Raw genomic sequence first — 16,361 nt, 5'->3', positions numbered from 1 at the left:
CTATAAATCTAATAAATTAAATTAAATTTTACAGAAGCAAAAGAGCTTCACTGTGGAATAAATGTTTGCAGTTCAGAACCCATAATACTGGACTGAACCAATAAGCTAATTAACAAATGCAAGTTTCCTATATTAGGGTTGACCCACAATTCATTTTGTAGAGCTTCATTCCAGCTTCTTCTATTCAACTCACAAAGATTTCAAAGATCAAAGATTTCCTGATTTTGCAACCTAGTGGTCCCAGAGTATAGGAAGTCTGGACTAAACTCATTACTGTACAAATACAGGTTAGTTAAGTACCGTATAATCCCCACATTCAAATAGACAATCTTTCTAGTGACCTCTGTAACTTTAACTAAACCAGAAACATTTAGCTTAGTAGCAATTGGTGAGGATGAATCTTAATGTTATCATCTTGATTTACTGATGTCGCTAATTCCAAGATGGGATGAAGAAAAGTGAGGAGCATGATCTAAGTGGAAGGGAGCGCAGGTCTTAATGACATGAATTTAAAGTAAGATATCCAAGATTGTTTTCTTCTGATGATCTCTAGCTGCATTTCTTCTTCTTAGCATCATGACAGCCATTTCTATGGTAACAATTTACAAGGTCACCTTGCACAAATGCGACCATCTGGTGACATTCAAATAGTGGATAGGAGGGTGAATGAAAATGACACACCAATGATTTAGATTTATCCCAAAATTTGGATATATTCCAAGAATATAGAAACTATCCTCTCCTTGAGTTCTGATCTCAGCACAGCTTGCTTTGGCTTTTTTATTAGGGAGAGTTACCTAGTACAGCCTATGACAGAATGTTAAGCTTTCCTGCTCCCTTCTATGGCTTCAAGCAGCCCAGATGTTTTCTGAACATCAACATGAAGAAGACCAATGAGGCATGAATGCAACAACAGACCATCGCAGTAAAATATGGACAAGGAGGGGGGGCAGGTTTATGCCAGATGAGGTCTGGGGGCTACCATAGCTACACACAGAGGGGCTCTAGTGTGGAGCCAGTTGTTACAAAATGCTAGGCTTGACCAGTCTCTCGTTCTGCATGATCTTGTTTCCACTGATGCATGAAAAGCAGTTAGGAACACCAGCAGTTTTTGATGTGATCAGTAGGGGGAGCTAGTTAGATTAGGCAGAAAAAAAATTAAACATACAGATTAGAGAAGTTTTCTGCCGTTCACTATAACAGCGGCCCTCAATCTTTTGGGCACCAGGGACCAGAGGTTTTTCCACAGACTGAATAGCAATAGCAATAGCAGTAAGACTTTTACACCGCTTCATAGGGCTTTCAGCCCTCTCTAAGCGGTTTACAGAGTCAGCATATTGCCCCCACAGTCTGGGTCCTCATTTCACCCACCTCGGAAGGATGGAAGGCTGAGTCAACCTTGAGCCGGTGAGATTTGAACCGCCGAACTGCAGATAGCAGTCAGCTGAAGTGGCCTGCAGTACTGCACTCTAACCACTGCGCCACCTTGGCTCTCAAGGGACGTGCCTGCATCCCACACATGGGGCTTCACTTATTTGCACATCCCAGTTTCTGGCAAATTGCAGCCTGGTCTCGCTCTACAGACCAGGAGTTGGAGACCCCTGTATTTATAGTACATTAATCCAACACAGCATGTTTTTTTATAATAACCAAGCAATAGGAGCATGTATCCAAATCATAACACCACTCTCCAGAGTATATTGAAAATGCAAATATGTGTCAGTATGCACCACACTGACGTGTCTTCATGTATTTAAGTAATTACTCTTTAAAAAATCCTGTGTGTTCATGTATGTACCAGCTATTAATAAACATGCATTAAGACTAAAACTTGCAAACGATAATGAATTATCTTCCAAGGACTGCTTGGAATTGCCTAACATAACATAGATTTAGAACTGCTAATTTGTTTTTCAGATCAAACATTGCATTTCAAGTTTGCTTTTGACAATACTTAGTTTTGCTTCTGTCAGAAATTTATTTTATAATTTGGATCCTACTTTTTGGTTCCTATGCGGCAGCATTACTATTTTACTTAAACGGAATAGTTCAGTCAGATTAAACTTATTATGAAAACTTATTATACCGGAGTCAAATTCCTTCGAGATTGCTAGCGGGTTATAAAGCATTCTAAAGTGAATAAAAAAGATAGGCAGGAAAAATAATAAATATTAAATTGTAAGTAAAACACAGATCACACCTGAGTAAAAGAAACTACAAAGAAGGGCTCGTAAAAGCCATTTTCCCATTTGCTGTGTCAAGGCATTTCATAAATTCTTCAAAAATCAGTTGCCTGCTATGAACTGTAAGAAAATATATGAGACGGAAGTCTCAGACATCAGCATACAGCCAGATGCATGGAGGAGAGGATACTAAGGGCATTACACAGGCAGGGAATGAATACTTTACTATACAGAGCTACCAAACAGACTCACTGAATTATCCAAATCATAAGACTGGAAGGGACGTTGGAGGTTGTCTAATCCAATACCCTGTCCAATGGCAGGAGGCCTTATATCATCCTGGAAAAATGATTTTCCAATCTCTTCTTGAAAACTCCATCATGTTTACAAATGTTTAAGAATAGACTTGAATTATTGCTTTTACTGACATTTATCGTAAACTTCATTGAAATCTTTATTATTTATATACAGTAAGCTGAAAAACATAATTTTCCTGATAGCATTAACAAGAAAATAAAAGGACCATATTGGAATTCCTTACAAATTTAGATTTTACCTGAAAACAACTGTGTGGCTTTCAGAACAAGAAGCATTTTATAGACAGGATACTATAAATAAATGACTAACTTATCATTAGGTACTAGAATTTTTTCCTAGGAGATTGTAAAATAAAACCAAGAGAAGATTTGACAATCGGTTTTTCAGTGGTTTTCTTATATACAATTATTAAAAAGAGTTAAAGTGGATTATAGTTTTTGTTTTGAATAATGTAAAACTGGGTTTGAAGCAGAATTATGCACTAATGATGAATACAAAAGTATACACTTTTGTTAAAATATGAGAACAAGATTAAGTGAAAGAATGTACCGGTATGTCAAAGTGGTCTAAAAACTTTGATCGCAATATACAAATGGACAATGGTATAAAACAGAAAAAAAATCACATGACATGTAGTTTTTACGATAGAAAAAGCTGTTTCATAATCATACAGTAAGAGACAATTTTGCAATCATATTTAGTTTTACTGTAGAGGAAATCAGAAGCTTCTTTCTGTTTCTTTTTATTCTTTTTCACTACTACCATGTTTCCCTGAAAATAAGACAGGGTCTTATTTTCTTTTGACCCCCAGAATAGGTGCTTGGCCTTATTTTCGGGGAGGTCTTATTATTTTTCTGGTGCAGGAGAGCAGCAAGCGTGGTCACCTCATGCCTGCTGCTGTGTTGCAATATTTTCGGGGAGGGATTATTTTAGTGCATGCACTCAAAAGCCTGATTGTGCTTATTATCCAGGGAGGTCTTATTTTCCGGGAAACAGGGTATTTTTTCCTTTTTTCCTTCTATCTTTTTTCCTTTGTTTTCTCTGTTTCATATTAGTTTGTGCAAGTTTTTATCTTCTCTTTAAAATTAACAAAATTAATTTTTAAAATATGATAATTCCTTATGACAAGACATAGGGATGGCCACTAACCATCCTTTGGATAGCTTTAAAAAGGGGATAGAATCAATTTATTACTAACTCCAAATTTCAGTTGATGGGAATATCTCCTACTTGTTAACACACCAGTGGTATCATGTTGGTCACTGAGAGAAAGAAAATGCTGGATGAAGATTGGCCTTAGCTTGATCTAACAGAGCTGTTCTTACAAACTCACCCAAAAAGCCAAACAAAAACAAAAAAGTCTTTCCTCTTAAAATACATGAAATGGGAAAATAGTTTTAGCTTATTTACACTATGCAAGTTATACCAATACACACATTTGGGGTAGAGGTGTTGGTGGAATTAAACACCTCACTTTCCGGTAATAGTAATGTCATAACAGCTATCAGTCTTTTTCTAGCTTATGCGGCAATTCAAGGGCTATTTGAAATAACTGAATATACTTATGCAACCATTTGTCTAACATAAGGAACCTCTGGCAGACACTTATGAGATCTAGGACAGTTCCTTCAACTCTTTAGCAAGGGGAAGACTGAATTTTTATTCAGTATTCATAAAACAATAACCATGTGCTATAGCGTAAAATGGGATACAAATCAGGAATGCAAATATTTTTAATCTACAACTGGCAGCCTTCTTGAGCCATGCCAAATATCAGACCAGAAGTTGTTCAAACATTCAACGTACAAAGAACATTACAATATAAGCAGTATTACTGATTAAAAGACAAATATCTATCTATGAACAGATCTGAGAGGTACGGTAGACAAAGATAGGACAGAGTATTCAATCCATGCTGTATTTTTAGTTTAGGAATATTTCACCACTATAGATAGTCCTCAAGTTATGACCACAACTGAAACTGGAACTCCTATTGCTAAGGCATGTGTCATTAAGCAAGTCACATCCTATTTTATGACTTTTTTTGCCATTGATTGTTAATGGAATTACACAATTTTAAAGTGAATCCAGCTTCTCTCACTGACTTTGCTTGTCAGAAGCCAGTCGGGAAGTTCGTAAATGGCCATCATGTGACTCTAGGATGCTTGTTATAAATACCAGTCAGTTGTCAAGCACCCTAATCATGATCATGTGACGGTCGTCACTTTTTTCAGCACCATCGTAACTTTGAACTGTCACTAAAACAAATTGTCATAAATTGAGAACTATCTGTATTATACATTTTGCTGCATCTCATAGATGGTACCTGTGGAACTTCGCCATATATGTGTCTACTCATACTTAAGCCACTTGTCAGCCAATGCCACTACTGTAGGTTGGAACCTTAACTGATATTTAATTAAAAAGCAATAGTAATTATCAGTTACAGATAAGGGAATGCTATGACTCAGCAGTTAAAGATGCTGAACTTGTCAGCTGGAAAGATGACAGTCTGGGTTTGAGACCTGAGTATTGTGCAATGGGGTGAGCTCCCATTACTTGCTCTAGCTCTCGCCCACCTAGCTGTTTGAAAGTATGCAAATGCGAATAGATAAATAGGTACACTTTAGTGGAAAGGTAACACTTTCTGTGCACCTTGATATATAGTCATGCTGGCCACATGACCACAGGCGTGTCTTTGGACAACACTGGCTCCCTCAGCTAAGAAACAGAGATGAGCACCGCCCCTTAGAATCAGACACAACTGGACAGGGGAAACCTTTACCTTTTTTAATCCTAAAATATTTATGATGGCAATGCTTATTGGTAGCTCTAACAAACAAGTAACGTACGCATATAAAAAAGTCACAGGAAGTTGATTGGGAGCTCCTGGTGTTGCTTCCTGGAGTTCCCCCATTCAAGTAATAACCAGGTCCAATCCTGCATACCATAGCTGGCTGGAAAATTCTGGGAGTTGAAGTCCACAAGTCTTAAAGTTGTCAAGTATGAATATAATATAATATAATATAATGTAATGTAATGTAATGTAATATAATATAATAAATATAATATAATATAATAAATATAATATAATATAAATGTGTGTGTGTGTGTGTGTGTGTGTGTGTGTGTGTGTATGTATCCCAATTATGGGAGGAAGCCAACTGCTTCCATATCTGTCAATCGGCTCGTCACAAGAGTCCATTCACGACAGAAACCCAATATTTTTACTGTTGCCTTTTGTACATTTGTGTTGTATTTTTGCTGATAAATAAATAAAGGGAGACTTATAGATCTATTTCAAGCTATTTAGCTCTCATCAGCTAGCCATACCCTTACTGACAGGCTCGAATCCCAGTAAGGGTATGGCTAGCTGATGAGAGCTAAGTAGCTTGAAATAGATCTATAAGTCTCCCTTTATTTATTTATCAGCAAAAATACAACACACACACACACACACACACATACACATATATTGTTCATACATTAATTTATTTTTAAAGATTATATTGGTATCAGATATGAACAGATTAGGAAGATTAAAATACCCACATTAAAAGACAGATATATTTAATCAAAATTAAATGCAGCTATAGTTTGATTACTTAGTATAATATCACAGTTAATATATTACAATATTTTATTAATTTTTTTCAAAATTCTTGTAATAAAATTATGGAATAACATGTAATTTTAAAACTTGTCTATTACAAGCAAAAGGTCCCATTAAAAGTTATCTACATTTTTTTAAAAATTCTCTGGAAAGAACCTGGCAATGAATGTTTATACCAGAATAAACAAATACAGGCTTGTATTTCTTAAAATATCGTGAACACATATTTCAGAACACATAAAACTTGAAGTTATTTCACATATCTAAAATTCATTTTGTCCTACTCACCAAAGAACTACAACATGCTTGTAGATAATTTAATTTAGATATTATGAAATAAACTGCATCACTCAATGTCTCTCATAATGGGGGGGGGTTATGAAAAAAATGCTTATCGACCTTATCATATAACCCTCACAGGATCTGCATATACCGTAATCTCATGATCTAAAGCTCAAAAGTTATCCTGCATTGTGATTTATCTTCTGAAGACAACAAAGGACATTAAAAAGAAATATACTTCCAATGAAATATTCTTTCCTCTGAATTTCACACTGAATCTATCTTCCAGGGTGCAGTAGGGAAAGGTATCTCTGCTTAGAGAAAACAAGGAGTGGTGGTATGGCGTTCTCCCTTCCTGCTACTGTTAAACACATCTCGCCACATCAGGGAATCCAAGCATGTTGGTGCTCGAACATCTGTTTTCATAGAGAAACCTTGTAGGTTACAAACTCCGAGTGTTTGCATAAAATCTTGATTTTACTCAACCTGACTTAAGATACATATGGTATAATGACATTAAGTGAAGGGGATGTTCTGCTTCTTAGCATCAGGTAGAGATGGAGAGACATCTCCATCTTCAAATTACAATTCTGTAGTCTTGAAGATTTCTGTCAAGCAGTGTTTGCAGACTTGGTGGTTACATTATACTGCTTTTTGAATGTAGATAAATAAACATCCTTTCTAAAGTTTCCAATGTAGCTTGCTCTTACTTGCAAATAACAAACAGATTAACAGAGTTGGACGGGACCTTATTGGTTTTTGGACTCAAGAGATTTTTTTTATAATGCTTTTTGGACTCAAAGTGACATTACTGGAAGAGGTGATAATGAATCTTTGGCTCATATTTGGAGAGAATTTAAATCCCCCTCCACTTACATTATTATCATATGAAAATCATCAGACCCAGCAATGCTGTGGAGATTTAGCAGAAGATCTATCAAACTATCAAACTATAACTACCGTATATACTCGAGTATAGGCCGACCCGAATATAAGCCGAGGCACCTAATTTTACCACAAAAAACTGGAAAAGTTATTGACTCGAGTATAAGCCTAGGGTGGGAAATGCAGCAGCTACCGGTAAATTTCAAAAATAAAAATAGATACCAATAATGTTTTTGAATATTTATTTCAAAGAAAAACAGTAAACTAGCGGTGTATTCAATGAAATACTTCACTCACCTCATGATGCTGATGTCCCGCTGTGATGATGATGTCCCGTGCAGCCGCGGGGAGCGATGTCCCGCCTCCTATGACACACGGCACAGTGATTCCTATCATTGGATCACTGTACCAGAGGAGGTGGGACATCGCTATGTGGCTGCTTGCCATAACAAGGAGGTGGGACATCGTTGCAGAGCGGCAGGAGGGGGAGGAAGGGGAATCGTAAGACAGCCCTGCATTACATTAGAACGTGAGGAGGGGGGATGGTGCGGTGCGCGCTGCGCGGCAAACTGACACAGAGGGAGGGGAAACTCACAGGGGCACCGGGCCATTCACGAGTGTCACCCAGCGGCATGGCCCCGCCCCTTTTTCTCCTCCATTTCGGGCAAATTTTTCACTGATTCGAGTATAAGCCGAGGCGGCTTTTTTCAGCCCAAAAAGTGGGCTGAAAAACTAGGCTTATACTCGAGTATATACAGTATCAAACAAACGGTAACTATCAAATAAAATCAACCAAGTCTTAATATCTAAAATGTTTAATGAGATTGCTATGCTAAACAAGCTAGTACTTTTGAGATATTAGTCTGAACTCGAGACTAGGATTAAATATTTCATTCAGATTCCAGAAGGTGAACTATGGGACCCCTGATTAAAACAAACAGAAGGATACCAGCAATAATAGCACAATGAAGAAAGGAGCAACTGGTAAATTGGGAGTTTACAAAGCCACTTCTGGCTTGACTGTTTATTCGTCCTAGAGGACAGAAATATTTTCTCACACCTTTTCTCACACACAACATCCCTGTGAGTCTACACTGACCAGTACTATCACCACGTCATAATACTAAGGCATTAAAGCATATGGGTGCCGAGAGACTGATAAGTGTTTGATGACATATGGCCAGGCAACCTAAGCTCCATCTGTCCTAAATTTCACTTTAAACTTCAGGAACAAGGGCAAGCAGTCAGGTAACAATAACAGTCTTCATAGGAGGGAAGGTATTTTCCCCAAGTATGAAATGTTAACTCTATCTAGCTCCCCCATTCACAGGTGGAAGTTTTGTCCCTGTCATTCTGGAGGATGCGGAGAAGTGGCTGTGCCAGGCACATACATCCTAAGGCTATTTTCTCAGGCCCTGCTGATGATTGGGCATCAATTCTCCAGGGCTGCTCAGGCAGAAAATCCACATCAACCCCCCCCCCCCCCCCCCGCTTCCTCTGTTCCATCTTATTATTCCAAACAGACATACTTCCACAGCCCAATCAAGACTCAGCACCCCCTGTGTGTGCGCAGGAGGTGGCTTGGTCAGGGGCCAACATGCATGAGCCAAGGCTGTTTCTGAAATCTCCACAAACAAGTCCAACATCTCACATTAATTCACAACCTCACAACTCAGAGCATAACCCCCTTGCATTGACTTTGAAATAAACACAACGCCATGGTGGCCCCTGTTTCTTTGCCACCTAAAAATATTTCAAAAGATGCTGCAAGCACCCAAGCAGACAGAAAAACTGCTCAAAAGTCAGGAGCCACTGGCCGAACTGGTGTGCCAGCAAGAGCAATGGCAATCCCAAGTACAAAACATCATGTCCTTAAAATAAGCAAAATGGTGCTAACTGGTGATGGGGGGGGGGGGGGAGTTGGAAATGAACCTCTTTAGAAAGTGTTTGCACACACTTACACACATACTTTCCAGGAGTGTCAGAGAAACAAAGAGAATTTGTGTATGGTTCTCAGCACTGTGAAACAGGCAACTGTCAATGTTTCAGGATTCATGCCAGCCTTCTCTATAGTTACTGGGTTTTCCGACAGGTCTTTAAAATTTAAGCAGTATCAAATGCTAGATTGTTTCTCCAGAAGATGTCATCCTGCAGCAACTCTGGAACTGGTTTTCTGCCTACACTATCTGAGTCTTCAACTCACTGTGGACAGCCTAGCCCTTAGAGGGATGCTCTAACTGGCTGGAGCCTGAGCTTTGTCTATCCGAACTCAGGAAGGAAAGGAATGGACAGAGCTGTTTTGCTCAAGTTTACCTATCCTCCACCCATCCTGATATTAGCTATAGTAAGTTAGTCTTATTTGTTCCCTGGGTGAAGAGAAACCAAGAATCTGTTTGCTGTCACTTAAGATTTTTTTTAAAAAATCCCCTCCCTCCCTCCCTCTATCCCCCTGGCATAAAGTTCCTATAAAAATGATATGTAACAAATATTTGGCAAACGTAACTTTTCATCCCTCTCCCACAAATACACACACTTTGTAAAAGAGGAATGCTTTGTCAGATTTTTTTGTGGACCAACTTCCAAGATTCAGCAACAAGTGGAATAAAAATGTTCCGAAGTTCAGATTTATACCACAGTATCCAGAAAAGATAAATATCCAAACCTGTGTTTCCTGTGCTTCAAAACACTACATTTTTCTTATCATTGATTGTTTTGCTGTAATAGTTAAAATATGTACAGTAATAACAGTTATACATGTTTGTAGCTATAACAACATCCTATTCTATCTCAATCTATGTTTTGACTTCCTAGAAGTTGCCTGTTGCTCAACTCTTCATTGGTTGGTAAACCTGATCTCTCTTTTTCATCATCTTTTTTGCCAGTATCTGTTCAGAATATGGAGAAAAATATTGAATTGTGCAAGTCATCCTCTCTGGATAAAGCAGGATTTGTATTCACTCCTCTGAGTAGGGCAATTGGATTTAGCAGCCAATTTCTTTAGCCAAGATGATCTGATTTGGCCATACTGGTTCTTTTAGTATTAATTCTGGGAATGGGAGGGTGGAGTCTTATTCCCAGACCAGTATACTGCAAAGTAATTAAGTCTATGAAGCTAAGGTGCTGTATTCTTAAAATCCTGCCACACTTCAGCTAATTTTTCTCTTTTCTTGTATTTCCTTGGTTTATTAGAACTGGATATATTTTAAGAGGCTAAAATGATGTGGGGAATTGTGAGGAATCCATTCTTCAAAGATCAAGATAAAAATCTTCACTATGTTGGAAGAAATATAGGCAATTCTAATACTCTATACGTAGTCCTTGATTTACAACCATTCATTCAGGAACTGATCTACGTTACGGCAACACTGAAAAAAAGAGATTTACAACTGGTCCTCGTACTTACTACAATGGCAGCATCCTCATGGTCATGTGATCCAAATTTGGGCACTTTTCCCGCCAGCATATATTAACAATTATTGCAGCATTTCAGGATCATGTGATTGCCATTTGCAATCTTCCCAACTGGCTTCCAGCAAGCAAAGTCAAGAGGGAAAACCTTTGATTGAGCTTTACAACTGCATAATTCACATAACAACTACAGTGATTTGCTTAACAACTATGGTGAAAAAAAAGATTGTAAAATCAAGTGCAAAAGATTGTAAAATCAAGTGCAACTCACTTAATAACCACCCTGCATAGCAATAGAAATTCTGGCCCCAACTGTAATTGTAAATTGAGGACTACTTGAATAAGAATAAGGACAGTGATATGTTGCAATTTTTTTTAAACAGGAGGGTGAAAGTCCAACATGAAATATTAAAAGGGAATATCAAAAGCCCACAAAAAGCTATGAATAAATACATGCTTTAGCAATGGCTTGCAAATGGCCACATCAAACTAAAAGTGTCTGTGGGTTGTATGTAAGCATGTGTTTGTTGAATCAGGCAGGACAGCAGACATATGGCTGTGATGCAAGTCCCATCTCTTTATTCTACGTCACATGCACATCAAAAGATGTATGGCTCGCATCACAGCACTCTGCCTGCCATCTTATCTATTCCTCCTATTTCCCATGTTTGCTTTTGTGACTGACCTTTTCTGGACTTGGAAGCAAATCAAGGTTGGGACTGAAAACCACTAGGATGGGAGACTTTCAGGGAATACCAGGGCTGCAGCTCAGACTGGAAAGTTGAAAAGCATATCAAAATTTTGTTGCTAAAAACTTATTTGGAATTAAACTCTTTTACTCTTAGACAGGCTAATGCATTCTTGATGAATGTATTCTATTTTATTTTTCTTTATGTACACTGAGAGCAAACCAAAGACAAAATCCTTTTGTGTCCAATCACACATGACCAATAAAGAATTCTATTATATTCTATCATTCAACATATTCCTTACTTGTGAATGTAAGAGGGTCCACATCAGTAGTGGGATTCAAAAAATTTTACTACCGGTTCTGTGGGCATGGCTTGGTGGGTGTGGCATGGGTTGGTGAGGGTGACAGGGTAAGCATACTGTAAAATTCCCACCCCATTACAGTGGAAAGATACTGCAAAATCCCCATTCCCTCCTCATCAGCTGGGACTCGGGAGACAGAGAATAGATTGGGGAGGGGGGGCAGTCAGAGGCAGTATTTACCAGTTCTCTGAACTACTCAAAATTTCCGCTACCGGTTCTCCAGAACTGGTCAGAATCTGCTGAATACCACCTCTGATATTCGGTCCGTATCATTATAGCTCTTTAACAAAAAAAGAGCCCCATCCCCAGGGTTGTTGAGTGACACTGAACATCCTTTCCCCCAAAAAACAACAGAACAGCTTACCAAACTGGGATCTTCCCATATACATGATATGGGAACTGTGACTGTAGAATTCCCAACAGCAGTCCTACAACATTTTAGAGAACATTTAGTTGAAAAAGGCAATATAAGCTTAAAATAGTTACCCAAAGCTGAGTGTTATTCTGTATCTAACTCCATTTCCCAACACGACTATTAATAATCTCTATGATGTTTGTCCATTATGCTCCCTGACAAAACCAGCGTCAAGCAAAGGGGCTGCATCGTGTGCTGGTCTAAATGCTGCAGTTCACTTAATTAGGAAGTGAATTTCTTGATGTGTGAATACGTATAATAAAATGCAGAAATCAAAGCAAAATGTTGCACCCACTCACAGTTTCATATTTATCTTATACTGCATTGTCCATGTTCAAATATTAGAATGGGGCCTTCGGTCAAGCATTCGTTTTAATAAGATCCAGATACTGAAGAATTACTGAAAAGGGTTTGGATTACTAAAAAATTTACTTTTAGAACAAAATCCAAGTCACAACTGGGCCAAACTGAGTTGTAATGAAATAATTCCATAAGAAAGTCAATAGGAGTTGAAAATGTATCAAAAGGGATAAAAAAAGCTTTTACGCACGTCTGAGCACACAGTAGTCTTCTCTGTTGAGAAAATTTTCTATGGTTTTTCACACTGAAACATATTTTCCTAGGACTTGTTTATTTAAAATTACAAGAAAAATGATACTCAAAAGAAAGAGATACTCATAAGGAATTAACAATAGGAAAGAGGAAAGAAACAAGAATCAATGAAGGAATATAACAAAACTCAAAAAATAATAGCTATGAGTAAAATAAGAGGGTTAAGAATGGTGAAATCCAAATGAAATACAATAGAAGGGGAAATAATATAAGGTAAGCGGTATCGATTGATAATTGCTATTAGAAAGAACAGGAAGCTCCTGTTTGTATTGTATTGTGTAAATGTGGTGTACATCTAGGTTTTGTGTGTGTGTATTTTACATGTTTGTTAATAAAAAATTATTTTTAAAAAAGGAATTAACAATAATGGCCAATCCCTAAAGGGAAGGATTTCTAAGGAAATTATTTAATTTATTTATTAAACCAATTGATAAGGCTATGTATCTCACAAACAGCAACATAACAGCAATAGGCTATAAGATGCTGAATCTATCTTGCCCTAGGTTATTAGTGGATGATGGGCTTATGATGCTATTCCAAGAATGCCCAGGCAGCAGAGTGAGGGGATTAGCATCTTCCCTGTGGCCCAGAAAGCTGTTGATGGCTGTCCCAGTGATCCATTCACACATGATGTATGGGACCAATTAAAGGTTTTCATGCCAGGTGCAGGCTGTATAAGTAAGAATGCTCTCCTAGTGATCTCTTCAATATCCTTTTCCCCAAAACAGTATGTGATTCCCAAACTGAATTAGAAATTGATTAGAATAGGCTTAAAACAATGAAACAGCGTTGTCGCATTTTTTTAAATCAGGGGCTACATTTTTGTTTGTTTGTTGTTTGTTACTTTCTTCAATGGTTGAGAACTGCAGAGAGACAGAGCTATGATATAGTGATGTCTTCAAGTGGATTTTTGTTCCTGCTGCACATTTTCAGGTTTAACTTTTTTGTCATCTAGGTGTTACATCAGTGTTTCACCTTCTTTTGCTTTTGCTAAAAATTTGTTGTTAAATCTCATGGTTATGGTTTGGTTCTTCGCCATCAAGTGTGTTATGTACAGTGTATTGTAATGTGATTCCAGGAAGCAGACTCATCAAAGAGACGGTAACAAAAGCTGAAAATGGCTACACGTGGCTTATGGACTACAGCCTGTCCAGCTCTGTCTTAAATATTATACTAAACTTTCATGGCCCACAGCCACTTTTTCCAACAGGCTAAGTGCTATTCTGAGATGCATTTTCCCTTGCTGCGGCATACAATGAAGCAGCTACTTCTGACAGTAGAGAGAGATGGGAAGCGAATCAGAGCCAAGCCTTCACTTGCTGCCTTCCAGCTCACTACATGGAGCAGGTTATCTAAGGAATATCACCGATAATGTAAGTGTTACTCTGAGGGACTCTAAGCTTGTTGTGTTGCTTGCCTATATAGGCAAGCAAAATCTGCTGCAGATTTGGAGAGTCCTGCTCAAAACATGTTCAGATAAGGCAATCAACTGGCTGACTAGCCCTTTCTTGAGAAAGAGCATGCAGATCTTCTGCTCATATAGAAGCCCGTTTAGGCTGCCACTTTGGGAAACATGTATACATGGCTAGGACAAAGAACTATAAGTAGTGCGGTCAAGGAAAATAATGTGCAGAAAGTACAGACAGTGACAATTATGTCCTTAACAGCAGCATTCCCAAAGCAGCTGCTGCCTAAGCAACATGGGCTTGTTCGGTGTTCTAGCCTATCCTCTTCATTTCTGTCCCGGGGTGTACACTGCTACCCCAAAAGAGCTCATGAGCACTAGACAATAACAGACAAAATAGCATAAAAGGAAGAAGGCAAATATGTTCATCATGCACACAGGAAGAAATGCAATGTATTATAATAGAGGTAAATAAACACAAACATTTGTAAATCTCTGCTAGAAGACTTTCAACAGCAGTGTGAACAGTTCAAAGCAGCCAACTGCTTTCACACACAGACTTTGCAGCCTGGAATCAAGCCAATACAACACAGACCAGCAAAAGACAAGCACTTTCTTATGTCTATTTTTTCAAATGGATTAATGCTGGCTGATCAGTGTTACTGCCTAGCAATCAAAACTGAATAGGGAGGATACGGGCCAGTTCTTCTATGCATATCCCTCTGAATTGATAAAACTGGGCAGAGAAGTGTCTGGGTGTGGGTGGGCGAGTGGTGCATATTACTGTATCGCTTGCAAGTAAATATGAATGCAAATCATATTTGCATAATATATGATGCTGCTCAGACAACTTGAAGATAAAGCATAAAATGATACACAAAAATGCGTTCAGAGAAATGAACAATGCTTGTGAAACATTGCAGAATAGAATCTGTGTTTTTTATGTTGGCAATTATGTGTGTGCTTATATATACATAAATATGTCTTGTAGCTATCTGAGTCCCTTCCCCCACATGTTCCAGTACTGACACTGGCACGGTGCCTCTGGCTGAGGTGCAAGCTATTTCAGGCGTCTCCTGGGAGCCCCATTCTTTGTCAATGTAGAAACCCAAACCACAAACAAATAGCAACATACTGGAGCCAAACTTTTCCCACCTGCTGGACACTGACTGTTTCCTGGGCAATGCTTGGTGACTTTACAGCACTTCAGAGGAAGTAACATTACCTCTGAAGAAGTAATGCCTGGAGAAGGCACTTCCTGCATTCTTCTGTCTACACTATTTGGGACAGGAATCATAATCAAGGGACATTAAAGAAGCAAAGTAAGGGTCCTATTTTCTAGTCTCATGAAAAATGTGAATTCTTTAACAGACCATAATCTAGTCCGGCTATATCCCAGCACCGAGCCTGACTTGCTAAGTAACTACCATATTTTTCAGAGTATAAGACGCACCTTTTACCCTCAAAAAAGAGGGTGAAAATCTGGGTGTATCTTATACACTGAATACAGCATTTTTGGCTTCCCGAAACCCCACCCCTTCACCAAAATGGCTGTGCATAGCATTTATGAGGCTTCCAGAGTGCTCCTGGGGGCTGGGGAGGGCAGAAATGAGCAGAAAATGGCCTGTTTTTTGCTCATTTTTACCCCCCATCCCCCAGGAGTACTCCTAAAGGCTAGGTATGCCATTTTTTGACAAAAAATGGGCTCATTTTCATGAAAACCAGGCCATTTTTTGCTCATTTTTGGGCCCCTAGCCCCCAGGAGTACTCTATAAGCCTCCTAAAGGCTATGCATGCCCTTTTTTTGACAAAAAACGGGCCCATTTTTACAAAAAACAAGCTGGTTTTGGGAGGTCTGCAGAGTTCAAAAACCTTTTTTAAAATTTGTCTCTTCAAAATCTTTTATACTCTGGTGCGTCTTATACTCCGAAAAATACACTACTTAATATAGACTCTAATACTGTCGCAGTTAGTCTCCTGAGTAAATTAGATCTTTGTTCAATATAGGTTTTGTACCTCATTGCTTCCCCTAGTCAGCTTCATACTCAGGTTAAATTCTGGTGATTAGGCCTAGAAAGCTTCCCACCCATCCTGCTTCTTGTTCTGGGACTATCCTGATAAGAGGAGGTAACCGAAGGTGGGGAATGGTGATTAGCAGAGAGCTCCTTCATGTATAGCATGCAGCTC

General features: G+C 38.5%; 1 protein-coding gene across 1 annotated transcript in view; it reads right to left on the bottom strand.

The window, feature by feature from the left end:
- SLC6A9 (solute carrier family 6 member 9) overlaps nucleotides 1-16,361 on the bottom strand; it is a 59,867-nt gene that overhangs the window by 32,560 nt on the left and 10,946 nt on the right. The gene's annotated exons all lie outside the window — the stretch shown is intronic.

Source organism: Thamnophis elegans, chromosome 5 (genome assembly GCF_009769535.1).
Source record: "Thamnophis elegans isolate rThaEle1 chromosome 5, rThaEle1.pri, whole genome shotgun sequence".
Taxonomy (NCBI): Eukaryota; Metazoa; Chordata; class Lepidosauria; order Squamata; family Colubridae; genus Thamnophis; species Thamnophis elegans.
The sequence above is the reverse complement of the archived record's forward strand: the minus strand, read 5'-3'. Positions and strand labels throughout refer to the sequence as shown.